The sequence below is a fragment of the Chrysemys picta genome, chromosome 5 (genome assembly GCF_011386835.1).
Source record: "Chrysemys picta bellii isolate R12L10 chromosome 5, ASM1138683v2, whole genome shotgun sequence".
Lineage (NCBI taxonomy): Eukaryota > Metazoa > Chordata > Testudines > Emydidae > Chrysemys > Chrysemys picta.
Genome location: NC_088795.1, coordinates 141,251,757 through 141,265,673, shown reverse-complemented (window position 1 = coordinate 141,265,673; position 13,917 = coordinate 141,251,757). Strand labels below are relative to the sequence as shown.

The following is a 13,917-nucleotide window of genomic DNA, read 5'->3' as shown; positions in this document are numbered from 1 at the left end:
TCTCCTTCGCTGTAAGTGATCAGGGCCTCCGGATTTGTGTCCCGCCCCAGAGGAGCCAGGTTTCTAAGCGAACAGTTATTCTCCCTTCAGCAGAGAATTCCCACGGAGGGAGGGGCCCAGGTGCATTTCTGCCATGCAGGATGGAAGCTCTGGCTGATTCTTGCTCTTCTCCAGCACAGATCCCCTCCCCTGAATTCCTGAGACGCTCTCCGGGCCCTTATCGCCGCGGAATGCAAACCATTCCAAAGTCCTCCCAGGAATCAGCAGAAAGCAGCCCTTGCCCAGCCACGTCTCCCCACTGCTCTGATTGCAGAACTAGACTGGGAATTTCCACTACCCGTGGCATCTTCTCCTAAAGGGCTGCATGAATCCTCCTGCATGAACTGACACGGCACCTCCCGGCCGTTCACCGTACTGGCACCCCGCTGCTTACCGCCGTACTGGGCCACTTTCTCTCTGGCTTCCCCAAACCCCAGCTTCCCAGACCCCAGCATAGGCAGCGTGCTGCTGGCCACCTGCGACGAAACACAGACACACCGACTCCACCAGGAGCTAATCCAGTCCAGCCCTCCCCCAACAGCATCACTGGAGCCAGTCTCTTTCTCCTCCAGTCCCTGCGGTTCCATGACTCACGGTGGGATCTTAGCCAAGCCAGTGGTAGAACTGGGGTTGTCACTCGGGGCTACCAGCTCCCTGCTCCAGCCACTGCACCAGCACCACAGCCGCCCACCTTTCCCTGGGACATCTCTAAAGACCTGTCACCAGATGTTGCTCAGACCCAGAATCCAAAGCCCACTGGACAACAGAGAGTCTGCAGCGCATAAAAAAACCACGCACAAATATTCATGGGCAACATCACACAGCAGCACATGTTTAATGACGGGGCTAGAAATGGCATCACGGTTTGTTTGTTGGTTTCATCTCAGTGTCTGGTAATTTCCAAGCACTGCAAGTGCGTTACCCCGGTGTAACTAATGACCCTGTTATACCTTCCTCTGCAGCATTGTGTGTGGGGCACTGTCCGAGACGGGCTACTGGAGTAGATGGCCCGTGGGTGTGAGCCAGTCTGACAAAGCCTGCATTGCCGACTTGCATGAATTTATCACCAGTCTTGCGGTATTTGGTGGGATTTTTTTTCCTTAAAGCCCCAGCTCCTGGAATCAGGAGAGTTCAATGAAAGCTGAGATTCCCCCGTAAAAGGCAAAATAATTTCCTAGCCCGGCCAGTTGTGGAGCAAAGGTGGAAAATGTGATCCAAGTGCCCTGAAGGCTCAGAAACCTGAAGGGAAAAAGAGACCCTCAAACTCTCATTTTTTAAACCTTGTGATTTTAAGCCAGTCTTCTGACTTGTGGGGTGGGGAACTGACTCATGATTTTGAGCACTTGGGGTTAGCAACGTTGCTATCCTCATTTTACAGATGGAGAAACAGGCGCACGAGGAAGCAAAGTGAGTTACCCAGGGCTACTTAGCAAGTCAGAGGCAGAGGAAGGACCAGCACTCAGGCCTCCCAGATCCAAGCGTGGCGTTCTAGGCACCAGTCCCGCTCCCCATGCAGAGCTGTGCTTGCACCAGGAAACCCAACGCCTGGGTTGAGGCCCAGCAGCCCAAGACGAATGGGAGCTTTGCTCCTGGGATTTAGCCCCTTGATGGAATTCGCGCCGCCTTGAATCACAGCGGCCAGTCGCTCCATTGTGGTGCAGCGGGTGTGGTCCCCCATGTCATGTACATTCACTAGTTTCCCTTTCCCCAGAACTTCATTTTGCAGATGGGAAAGTCCCCTCTGGAACGTGCCCAGAAGGGTCTAGGAAGAAAACCGGGTGCTGCTGCCGCCTGGAGGCCACCCAGGCGAGACTGCTAGCAATTCCAGCTACTGTTCTCTGTTCTTTCCTTGTGACATAGTCCCACCCAACCCCGTATTGCCCAACAGGTGCTGTCAGTAACTGAGTGGCGGGCGGTCTGGCCCCGGGGTTAACCGGACTTCAGTCAGAAGGCACAGCGGAGGGTCAGGGCTGGGGGACAGAGGTCAGGAAGGAGCTGGGGGCTGGAGCAGCTGCAGGCTGACGCTGGATGGAGCAAGCGCAAGGCTAGAGATGGTGGAGGCAGCGACAGGTCCGGGCCCAGCTGCGGGCTAGAGAGCATTGAGCAGCCACTGAACTGCTGCTGCTACTGACCTTAAGTATCAACCCGCTGACTCCTTCAGCCCATCAGGCGGTGCTGTCAAGCAGACAGCTTCTCCCGGGGCCAGCTGCGCTCGTCGAGGTGCCCGGAGTCTGAGGCCCCTGACAGGCGTGTGGGCTGCAGGACATGGCGGTGTGGGCCTGGGGCAGCTGGAGCCTCCAGGCTCGTCGCCACGATCACGAGCAGCCTCTTGATGATTAAACGGCACAGCCAGGTAACTGACCGTACTTGCGGTTCGATATTAAGAATGTTCAAGAGACTCAAAGAACCACGATCAGTGACATCGCCGCCGCTTCCCAGGCAGTGCAGTCTCCCCGCGTCTTTCCTTCACCTGATCCAGGTGTGCTTCCCAAATGCCCCCTTAAACTAGCCACCTGGCATTTACAAAGCACCGTTTACGTCACTGTCAACGTAACTAGTCAGCTTGTGCCAGGTTTGTCTTCGGTGCCTCCCTCTCCTTTCCCATCTTTTGCCTGAATATTAACTTCCAAATGTTAAGGGCAGGAAGGGGTGCTGCGGCCAACCCAGGGGAAATCTTTATCAGCCCTCGTCTTGACAGGTAAAGAGGAGCTGATCCCAGAACTAAAAATGAACGGTAACTTAGGTACAAGTGGTCATGACTTGATCCCATTTATAATGTGCAAGCAGAACAAAGTCCAGACCAGTAATATAGAGATGACTCACGTAATTATAGACCTGTTGGCCTGATGTCGATCCTGGGCAGGATAATGGAGTGACTGCTACAGGAGTTGATCAATAAAGAACTAAATGAGGGTAAGGGTATGTCTACACTACAAAATTAGGTCAAATTTATAGAAGTCGATTTTTTTAGGAAGCAATTTTATATAGTCGATTGTGTGTGTCCCCACTAAGTGCATTAAGTCGGCGGAGTGCGTCCACAGTACCGAGTCTAGCGTCGACTTTCGGAGCGTTGCATTGTGGGTAGCTATCCCACAGTTCCTGCAGTCTCTGCCACCCATTGGAATTCTGGGTTGAGCTCCCACTTGCTTGATGGGGCAAAAACATTGTTGCGGGTGGTTTGGGGTACATGTCGTCAGTCGCCCCTCCCTCCATGAGAGCAGCAGCAGACAATCGTTTCGCGCCTTTTTTCCGCGCAGACACCATACCACGGCAAGCGTGCAGCCCGCTCAGCTCAGCCGCAGCTGTTGTGTCCTGGGTGCTGCTGGCAGCAGCTGGTGTAGTAGGGCTGCAAACCATCATCACACTTCCGCTGCCACTCTGCTCTCCTGCAGACGCCATACCACAGCAAGCATGGAGCCCGCTCAGCTCACCACACCAGTTATGAGCACTGTAAACACCTCGCGCATTATCCTGCAGTATATGCAGCAACGGAACCCGCAAAAGCAGGCGAGGAGGCGATGGCAGCGCGGTGACGAGAGTGATGAGGACATGGACACAGACTTCTCTCAAAGCACAGGCCCTGGCAATTTGGACATCATGGTGGTAATGGGGCAGGCTCATGCCGTGGAACGCTGATTCTGGGCCCAGGAAACAAGCACAGACTGGTGGGACCGCATAGTGTTTCATGTCTGGGATGATTCCCAGTGGCTGCGAAACTTTCGCAGGCGTCAGGGCACTTTCATGGAATTTTGTGACTTGCTTTCCCCTGGTCTGAAGCGCAAGAATACCAAGATGAGAGCAGCCCTCAGAGTTCACAAGCGAGTGGCGATAGCCCTCTGGAAGCTTGCAATGCCAGACAGCTAGCTGTCAGTCGGGAATCAATTTGGAGTGGGCAAATCTACTGTGGGGGCTGCTGGGATCCAAGTAGCCAATGCAATCACTGAGCTGCTGCTACCAAATGTAGTGACTCTGGGAAATGTGCAGGTCATAGTGGATGGCTTTTCTGCAATGGGATTCCCTAACTGTGGTGGGGCGATAGATGGATCGAATATCCCTATCTTGGCACCGGAGCACCAAGGCAGCAAGTACATAAACTGAAAGGGGTACTTTTCAAAGGTGCTGCAAGCACTGGTGGATCACAAGGGACGTTTCACCAACATCAACATGGGATAGCTGGGAAAGGTACATGACGCTCGCATCTTCAGGAACTCTGGTCTGTTTCAAAAGCTGCAGGAAGGAACTTTCTTCCCAGACCAGAAAATAACTGTTGGGGATGTTGAAATGCCAATAGTTATTCTTGGGGACCCAGCCTACCCCTTAATGCCATGGCTCATGAAGCCGTACACAGGCAGCCTGGACAGGAGTCAGGAGCTGTTCAACTATAGGCTGAGCAAGTGCAGAATGGTGGTAGAATGTGCCTTTGGACATTTAAAAGCGCGCTGGTGCAGTTTACTGACTCGGTTAGAGCTCAGCTAAACCAATATTCCCATCATTATTACTGCTTGCTGTGTGCTCCACAATATCTGTGAGAGTAAGGGGGAGATGTTTATGGCGGGGTGGGAGGTTGAGGCAAATCGCCTGGCTGCTGATTACGCACAGCCAGAAACCAGGGCAATTAGAAGAGCACAGCAGGGTGCGCTGCACATCACTTTGAAAACCAGTTTCATGACTGGCCAGGCTACGGTGTGAAAGGTCTGTTTTTTCTCCTTGATGAAAACCTGCCCCCTTGGTTCACTCTACTTCCCTGTAAGCCAACTGCCCTCCCCTCCCCCCTTCGATCACCGCTTGCAGAGGCAATAAAGTCATTGTTGTTTCAAATTCATGCATTCTTTATTAATTAGTCACAGAAATAGGGGGATAACTGCCAAGGTAGCCTGGGACGGGTGGTGGAGTAGGGAAGCACCGGGTAGGGTGGTGGAGGAAGGGAGGAGGGAAGGAAGGCCACACTGCACTTCAAAACTTATTGAATGCCAGCCTTCTGTTGCTTGGGCAGTCCTCTAGGGTGGAGTGGTTGGGTGCTCGGAGACACCCCCCCCGCGTTCTTGGGCGTCTGGATGAGGAGGCTATGGAACTTGGGGAGGAGGGCGGTTGGTTACACAGGGGCTGCAGTGGTGGTCTGTGATCCTGCTGCCTTTCCTGCATCTCAACCATAAGCCAGAGCATATCAGTTTGATCCTCCATTAGCCTCAGCATTGCATCCTGCCTCCTCTCATCATGCTGCCGCCACCACTCCTCTTGCTCCCGCCACCTGTCATCTCACGCGTCCCTCCTGTCCTCTCATTCATTTTGTGCTTTCCTGGACTCTGACATTGTTTGCCTCCAGGCATTCTGCTGGGCTCTTTCAGTGCGGGAGGACTGCATGAGCTCAGAGAACATTTCATCGCGAGTGCGTTTTTTTCACCTTCTTATCTGCGCTAGCCTCTGGGACAGAGATGCTAGTGGTAGCGTTGAAACATTTGCAGCTGCGGGAGGAAAAAAAGGGAGAGTTGGGTTGGCCATTTAAAAGGAGGGGCTGCGGTTTTGGGTTAACATGCAGCACAAACCCAACTAACCTCCCCCACCCCAAATTCTCTGGGATGATCACTTCACTCCTCCGCCCACCGCATGGCTAACAGCAGGGATGATTTCTTTTCAGCCACAGGCACACAGCCCAGCAGGAACGGCCACCTCTGAATGTCCCCTTAATAAAATTCCCCTATTTCAACCAGGTGACCATGAATGATATCACTCTCCTGAGGATAACAGAGAGAGATAAAGAATGGATGTTGCTTGACTGCATTCCAGTAGCTTTACTGGCCATGAATACATGCCAAGTCTTCAGGGAAAATTAATCATTAAACACACTTGCTTTTAAACCATGTATTATATTTACAAAGGTACATTCACCAGATGGGCCTTCTCCGCCTTCAAGGTCCGGGAGCCCAGGTTGGAAGAGTAATGACTCCAGGCTGATAAACAGTTCCTGGCTGTCGGGGAGAACAGTTTCTCCGCTTGCCTGCTGTGCGCTATCTTCCTCGTCCCCAAAATCCTCATCCCTATTGCATGAGACTCCCTTGCAGGAGTCCATGTACAGGGGTGGGGTAGTGGTAGGGGCATCCCCCTAGAATTGCATGCAGTTCATGATAGAAGCGGCATGTCTGGGGGTCTGACCCAGAGCGGCCGTTTGTGTCTTTGGTTTTTGTAGGCTTGTCTGAGCTCCTTAAGTTTCATGTGACACTGCTGCGGGTCCCTGTTATAGCCTCTGTCCTTCATGCCCTTGGAGATTTTTTCAAATATTCCGGCATTTCGTCTTTTGGAACGGAGTTCGGATAGTACGGATTCATCTCCCCATACAGCGATCAGATCCAGTACCTCCCGTTCGGTCCCTGCTGGAGCTCTTTTGCGATTCTGGGACTCCATGGTCACCTCTGCTGATCAGTTCGCTACGCTGGCCAAACTGGAAACAAAATTCAAAAGTTTGTGGGGCTTTTCCTGTATACCTGGCCAGTGCATCGGAGTTCAAAGTGCTGTCCAGAGCGGTCACAATGGAGCACTCTGGGATAGCTCCCGGAGGCCAATACTGTCAAATTGCGTCCTCACTACCCCAAATTCCAGGGTCGGCTCCAGGCACCAGCCCACCAAGCTTGTGCTTGGGGTGGCACCTGGAGGGGGGTGGCGCGGTGCAGCGCTCTGGCCGCCGTGGAGAACGGAGCCGCAGTGGGCTCGCCGCCCTCCCCCGGCGCTCTGGCCGCTGGGGAGAGCAGAGCCCCGGCCGGGCTCTCCACCCTCCTCCCAGGGCTCCGGCCGCCAGTGGAGCCGCGGCGGGCTCGCCGCCCTCCCCCCAGCACTCCAGCCGGTCGGGGAGAGTGGCCCGCGGCCGGGCTCGGCGCCCTCCCCTGCCGCGCTGGGGGGCGGCAGGAGGCTTTTTTGCCTTGGGCGGCAAAAAAGCCAGAGCCGGCCCTGCCAAATTCGACCAGGCAATGTCAATTTCTGCGTTAATCCCCTCGTCGGGAAGTACAGAAATCAATTTTAAAACCCTTTTAAGTCGACAAAAATGGCTTTGTCATGTGGACGGGTGCAGGGTTAAATTGATCTAACGCTGCTAAATTCGACCTAAACTCGTAGCGTAGACCAGGGCTAAGAGAATTAATGCAGCTCGACATGGGTTTATGGAATATAGCTCCTGTCAGACTAATTTGATATTTTTTTGGATGTGATTACACGTTTGGTTGATAAAGGTAATAGTGTTCAGCACAGGCACCGGCTTCCTCCTTTCCCTGGTGGGACTCAACACCCGCTCAGCCACACCCCACTCCACCGCTTCCCTTGAGCCCCACCCACGCCCCGCCTCTTCCCACCTCTGGCCCCGCCCCAGCCCCGCCTCTTGCCTCCCAGTTCCGCCCCCTCCCCCAAGTGCACCCCATCTCCACTCCTCCCCCTCCCTCCCAGTGCCTACTGCACGCCACAGAACAGCTGATCGCAGTGGGCCGGAGGCACTGGTGGGGAGCAGGGAAACTGGCTGCTGGTGGGTGCTAAGCACCCGCTAAAATGGTGTTCGCATCATATACTTCGAGTTCTGTACAGTGTTTGACTTGGCACCGCCTGACATTTTGATTAAAAAACTAGACCAATATAAAGTTAACATGGCCCACATGAAGTGGATTAAAAGCTGGTCTCAGAATGTTACTGTAAATGGGGAATCGTCATTTCGTGGGTGTGCTTCCAGTGGAGTCCCTCAGCGATCACTTCTTGGCCCTTTGCTATTTAACATTTTTATCAAGGACCTGGAAAAAAAATATAAAATCATCACTGACAGAGTTTGCAGATGACACAAAAACTGGGGGAGCGGTAAATAAATAAGAGGACCGGCCACTGATTTCGAGTGATCTGGATCGCTTGGTAAATTGGCACAAGCAAACAACATGCATTTCAATATAACTAAATGTAAATGTCTACATCTGGGAACGACGACTGACGGCCTCACTTACAGGATGGGGGGCTCGAACCTGGGGAGCAGGGACTGAAAGAGCTTTGGAGGTCCTGGCAGATAATGAGCTGAACATGAGCTGACACTGTGGCCGAAAGAGCTAATGCGATCCCTGGATAGAGAAACAGGAATCTCCAACAGGAGCAGAGAGGTATGTTCCCTCTATAGTTGGCACTGGTGCGACCACTGCTGGAATCCTGCATCCAGTCCTGGTGCCCACAATTCAAGAAGGACGTTGATAAATTGGAGAGAATATTCGAAACCATCCCTTCTAGTGATAGACTCAAAGAGCTCAGTCCATTTTGCTCAACAAAAAAGAAGGTTAGGGGGTGACTTGATGCAGGGCCGGCTCTAGGCACCAGCCTAGCAAGCAGGTGCCTGGGACGGCAAACGGGAAAGGGCGGCTTCCCGGGCGGTGTTAGAGCGGCACGCCGGCGGCAGCTCCTCCGGGGTTCCCTCTTCGCTCTTCGGCGTCGGCTTTTTTTTCCCTTCGCTGCCCTGACTTGATCAGAGCCAGTTAATGTAACGCTTCTGCCAAGTGGATTCAATATCTCGGGGCTCCTTTTCAACAATACAACACAGAACCAGCTCGAGCTCCCACCCTGTAACCTGGGAAATTTACACACCACCCCTGGGTGCCTCTGAGAGGCAACACTTCCCCTCTCGCAAGCACAGAGCCTGAGTGTAGAAAAGAAACTTTCAATGAAAGGAGGGAAGTCAGCCGACATTACTTAGGGAAATGCCACAAGCAGGATTTATAAACATAAACTGGGAGCAGGACGCACACCCCAGAGTGCGTGGGGCAGAGCCTTCCGCCTCCGGTTCTTCAGTTCTACAACCAACTTGTTCCGTTTCTGTGCCCCTCTCGGCTCCCGCTCCACACCCCACTCACAGTGGGTGTCCTGGGTCAGTGAGGACCCAGGGTTCAGAGGTGCAGCTGTGTGAGTTCCCCTCCCGCCCGGAGGAGGGAAAGAGGGAGGCACCTTACTTGTTCCGCCATCCGAGGACTTGCTCTGCCTTCCCCGCCCTGCTGACCAGCCGCTGTGCTGCACGCGGTCACCTCCTGTTGCCACCTGCTTCTCCACTGTGACCTCTGTGGGTCCGTCTCTTGCGGTTCCCCCCAGCTCTCAGCGATTGTCAGCTCTTAGTGGGGGAACCTCTTTGCTGAAGCAGGCTGGGAGGAAAGGCCGTCCCACAACAGGTGATTTCAGCTCTAGTGAGCACTTAGCAAAACAAAAGACTCCGAATAGAGTCTCAATTAGCTCTGCCTTTGAACAGTGGGGAGGGGAAGGTTAAACGGTCCCTGGGACCCTTAGGTAGAGCCCACACCTGCTGGCAGGGGCACCTGTCCCCACCCCCTCTTACCCTTCACAGGGGTCTGGCATCCTAGCCCCCTACTCTGCAAACTCATTTCAGTTGAGGGCGGCCCCCTCCAGCAGGACCGGCTAAGTGCCGTTCTGCTCCCCTTTACTCATACAATAAGGGTAACAACATGTCGCTTCCCCAGAGTCACTTTCCCAGTTTCATCTGGTGGCTGCTGGCTTTCCTTTGGCGGTTCCGGTTATAAAGGTGCTGTCCCCGCTGAGCCGATTGTCACGCACCGTGGTGGGCTCAGGGCTTGCGGAAGCCCCCAGAACCTGGTCAGATTGTTCACAGAAGAGGCAGGTAGAAGGGGAATTCCCGGAGGTGCGGTTACTCATTCTGTCTGTGCAGTAGTCGGTTTCAAGCCACTTGATTCGCTCTCTGCACTGACGGGCGGTCCGGTGGATTCCCAACGCCGCAAGCCCCTGCAAGATTTCTTTGTACCCACAATCACTTCTTGCACTCTTACTGGAGTCAAATGTCTTGCTTCTCTCTGTTAGGATAGAGATATTCAGGCCTGTCTGCAAAGGCCTATACTTTAAGAATGTAGGTGTATTCTTATCCCTTAGCGATTTACAGAGGTATAAAAGAGAGAATCAAAATCACTGTCTGTCTGTGTAAGGGACAGTCTGAGGCCTGGTTCTTAGGTTAAGGCCTTCGGCTAAGCAGCAGAGGCCGGCCATAAACTGGGAAGCGAATGGTCACATCCTCACATTCCAAACCAGTCACATGGAAATAAGGTGCTATTGGGCTGTTAGGAATACAATCCTGTCCTGATATTCCCATCACCTCCAGAGAAAGGGAAGAGCCTAGAAGATGTAAAAGGAAACTTAGTTTGATTGGATCCTGTCTGGCAAGACCTCACTTATCAATAGCTGGGATGTGAAATCCTCATTTCTGTATTGTTCTATCACTGTAGTCTCCACTTCCCTATTGTTTGTCTGTATAATCTCTGTCCGGTTCTGGGATTGTTTCTGTCTGCTGTATAATTAATTTTGTTGGGTGTTAACCAATTAAGGTGGTGGGATATAATTGGTTAAATAACCATGTTACAATGTTTCAGAGTAGCAGCCGTGTTAGTCTGTATCCGCAAAAAGAACAGGAGTACTTGTGGCACCTTAGAGACTAACAAATTTATTAGAGCATAAGCTTTCGTGGACTACAGCCCACTTCTTCGGATGCATAGATATGATATGCATCCGAAGAAGTGGGCTGTAGTCCACGAAAGCTTATGCTCTAATAAATTTGTTAGTCTCTAAGGTGCCACAAGTACTCCTGTTCATGTTACAATGTGTCAGGATTGGTTAATTACATTTCAGTAAAATGATTGGTTAAGGTATAGCTAAGCAGAACTCAAGTTTTACTATGTAGTCTGCAGTCAATCAGGAAGTAAGGGGGGAATGGGAAAAGGGAATGGGGTGGGGGAATTGGAATCATGTTTTGCTAAGGGGGAGATGGGACCAGGATGGGAACAGGGACACAGGCACGGCTTTGAGGTGTCAGAGCTGGGAAGGGGGACACTGAGGAAGGAAACTGGAATCATGCTTGCTGGAAGTTCACTCCAATAAACATTGAATTGTTTGCACCTTTGGACTTCGGGTCTTGTTGCTCTCTGTTCATGCGAGAAGGACCAGGGAAGTGAGAGGGTGAAGGAATAAGCCCCTAACAGTCTCACACTCCGATTTACCAGAATTTGGCTGTGTTCCTATGGCCAGGTAGCAGTGCATTAGGGTCGGGTATCTGTCTGTCCGTGGGGATAGCTGGCACAGGAAACTGATCTGTGGATTTTCAGGTGAGCATGGAAAGGAAGAGTTAAATGCACAGCAGCTGTATTTGAACCAAGTAGGCTTGCTTCTGGACTGGTTCCTGGGAATCAAATGGCAAGTTTTGGGGTAGAAGGGCTCAGATCCACAGGCCCAGAGGACTGTGGGACATTGGAGGACTTTCTGGACATGAGCAGGCTTGAGCTGCATTCACACTGCAAAATGACGGGGCTTGGACCCAAGTCTTGATGGTCCTTGGTCCCACCAGAACTTGGGCTTGGACCCAGCCCTCCGGGTGGATCCTAGGATCCGGGTCCTGAGGGCTTGCAGACCTGATTCAGAAAGATTCATGCGTAGCTGCTCTGGGGGGTTAGGCTCAAATCTGAGCCCAGGTTTACAATGTGGGGTAGAGACACCCGCAGGACTGCTAGACTCCCCGGCAAGCGTTCTGCAAGTCCTCAGAGGCCCAGCTGGAGCAGGGAGTGGCTAGGGCAGCCCTGAGAGACCCAGCTCCAGGGGGGCTGTGGGAGCTGGCCGGCTCCTTGCCAGGGAGCTGCTAAGTGAAATTGACGTTATTCTTCTGAATCGGGACAAAAGCAAATAAGAAAATACTGGAACTTCAGGTGACCCCAACTCCTCGCGTTTCAGCCAGCTCTCTTCCCGAGCTGCTCAGTAGAGATGGGCATTTGGCTGCAGCCTGGCTGTAGTTTATGGTTCAGGACTGAGAGCCCCTGGAGAATGAAGATTACGAACAGGGATCAAGTTCCGATCCAGCCGCCCTGAAATCTTGCAAGCCAATCACGCGAGACTGCAGCTCAACTGAGACCGTCCTCCCCCTCTGGCACTGGATGTTGTGCAAACCCAGCGTAAGGAACAGCCCCTGCCCCAGAAAGATCACAGTCTAAACAGACGCAGACGGGCGGGGAACCACAGGCAGAGACAAATTAAGAGATTTATGCAAGGTCACCGAGCAGATCAAAGTAACAGAACCAAAAATGGAACTTGGGTGCTCTGAATGCCAAGCCCGGGCACCGCCCACTAGACCACACTGCCATCCTAAAGTCAGGGACAGCATCGCTCCTGGCCTCTGCAGTCCTGGGACGCAGCTTCATTTAGTATTGCTTAATAAATGAATAGCCTAACTCTGGATTTTCAGCTTCTCCTTTCCACGCTGGCTCAGCACTCCTGGCCCGTGAAGTCTGCTGACTCCGATTTGATTCACACCCGACGCCAAGCAGTGGAGCTGCCCAGGACATTGTAAGTGACTTGCTACCCATTTGGGGCTTGACAAGGGGGATTTCCCAGACACCCGCCCCATTCGCACTGGATTTAGAAGTGAAGTGGAGCCATAGAGTCCAGTAGTATGTGGACTTCCTAGGGAATCCCGCAGGAGAAGTTAATGCCAATTCCCCTACTCCAGGTATGCAAAAACCCAGCCTGTTGAAGCTACGCTCTGAGGAGATGGTCACTGTCTGCCCATCACCTGTTACCAAAGGCCAAGACCAAAGAGCTGTATGAAGAAACAGCTGATCTGCCCAGTCTCTCCCCTGGGTCCAGACCCAAGTCGGATGAATGGGGAAAACCCAGGTGTAGGTTTGGAAGGACTAATACCTGCTATAGCCCTAGGCTGCGTTTGGGGGTGACCTTGGGGGAGCTTTCTGGCACGCGTGTGGGTTCGTTTATCGTTTCAATATGCTTTCTCTGAGATGCTTTTCTCTTAAGAATGAATGGGCTTGCTTAGAAGCCGTTGGGTTGTGGGCGATACGCTGAGCATAAACCTCAAAGAGAAAGCAAAGCACAGGCGGCAGTCTGCCTTGCTGGGGATATCATGGCATAAGGAGGGAGGTGTGCTGCTTTAAAATCCCCCGGCAGGAGGGAGGGAGACGCGGGGCTCCATCCGAGAGAGGTACCGGCTGGGAACCAGAAGCCGGAAGTGGATGCCCTTGGTGAACCCTGGAGGGGGAATACAGGTGCATCAAAGAGCAAGGAGAAACAACTGCCCCCGACCATGGGAGAGAGACAGCACTGTACTATGGAGTGACCTGCTACCCCCCAGGAAAGACCATAGACCCAGGGAATCAGCCCCCGCCCCTCCCACCAAAGCATCTGACCCTGTGCTGGGCGTGCCATGCTCATCTCCGACAGAGCCCACCATGCAGAATCATACCATAGAGTTAGAAGGGACTGCAAGGGTCATCTAGTCTAACCCCCATGTCTAATTTGCCCTGCCAAAAAGTCTCCTTGCATTGCAGTGACTAGGTGTATATTGAGCACTCTTCCCTTAGCCCGGAGTTAGTGTTTAGTATTTTCCTGGTGCTGCAGCCATGCCGAGAGATGGGACAGCAATCCCGAAGTGATGTGCAAGGGGGTATAACTGCATCTAAGTGCGTATGATGGAATCTAAGGAGAGGTACGTGTGTGTAATGCAGCCACAACAGTGTCTAGGGGCCACTGACAGAGATGAGGGATGGTCCAGTGGCTAGGGGAGATTTCCTGTGACACCTTGGGCAAATCACTTACCTGCTCTGTGCCTCAGTTTCCCCCCTGTACAATGGGAGGAACAGCACTGCCCTACCTCCCAGGGGGGTTGTAAGGATAAATCCACTGAAGTGTGTGGTGCTCAGATAGTGATAAGGTTCGTTAGGAAGAACAATAAATTTGGCATGTGCCACATGGCCAGTTCATACGCCACCCCTCTAGCCTGGCGGCTGGAACTGCCTCTGCTCAATCTCCTCTGGGCACAGAGGGGCCAGTCTGGAGCCGTGCAAGCCCTGCTCTGGCCAAGGG

The 13,917-nt window shown here is 52.9% G+C and overlaps 1 protein-coding gene across 4 annotated transcripts in view; it reads left to right on the top strand.

Annotated features, from left to right (window-relative positions):
- The window catches only part of SIGLEC1 (sialic acid binding Ig like lectin 1), an 80,165-nt gene that overhangs the window by 18,114 nt on the left and 48,134 nt on the right, over nucleotides 1–13,917 (top strand). Inside the window, exon 1 of one of the 4 annotated variants that reach the window (XM_065597375.1) lies at nucleotides 11,876–12,387. The exons of the other annotated variants lie outside the window; for them this stretch is intronic. The gene's annotated coding sequence lies outside the window, so the exon portion shown is untranslated. Of the gene's footprint in view, nucleotides 1–11,875; nucleotides 12,388–13,917 lie in introns of those variants that run through there. 4 annotated transcript variants of the gene reach the window in all.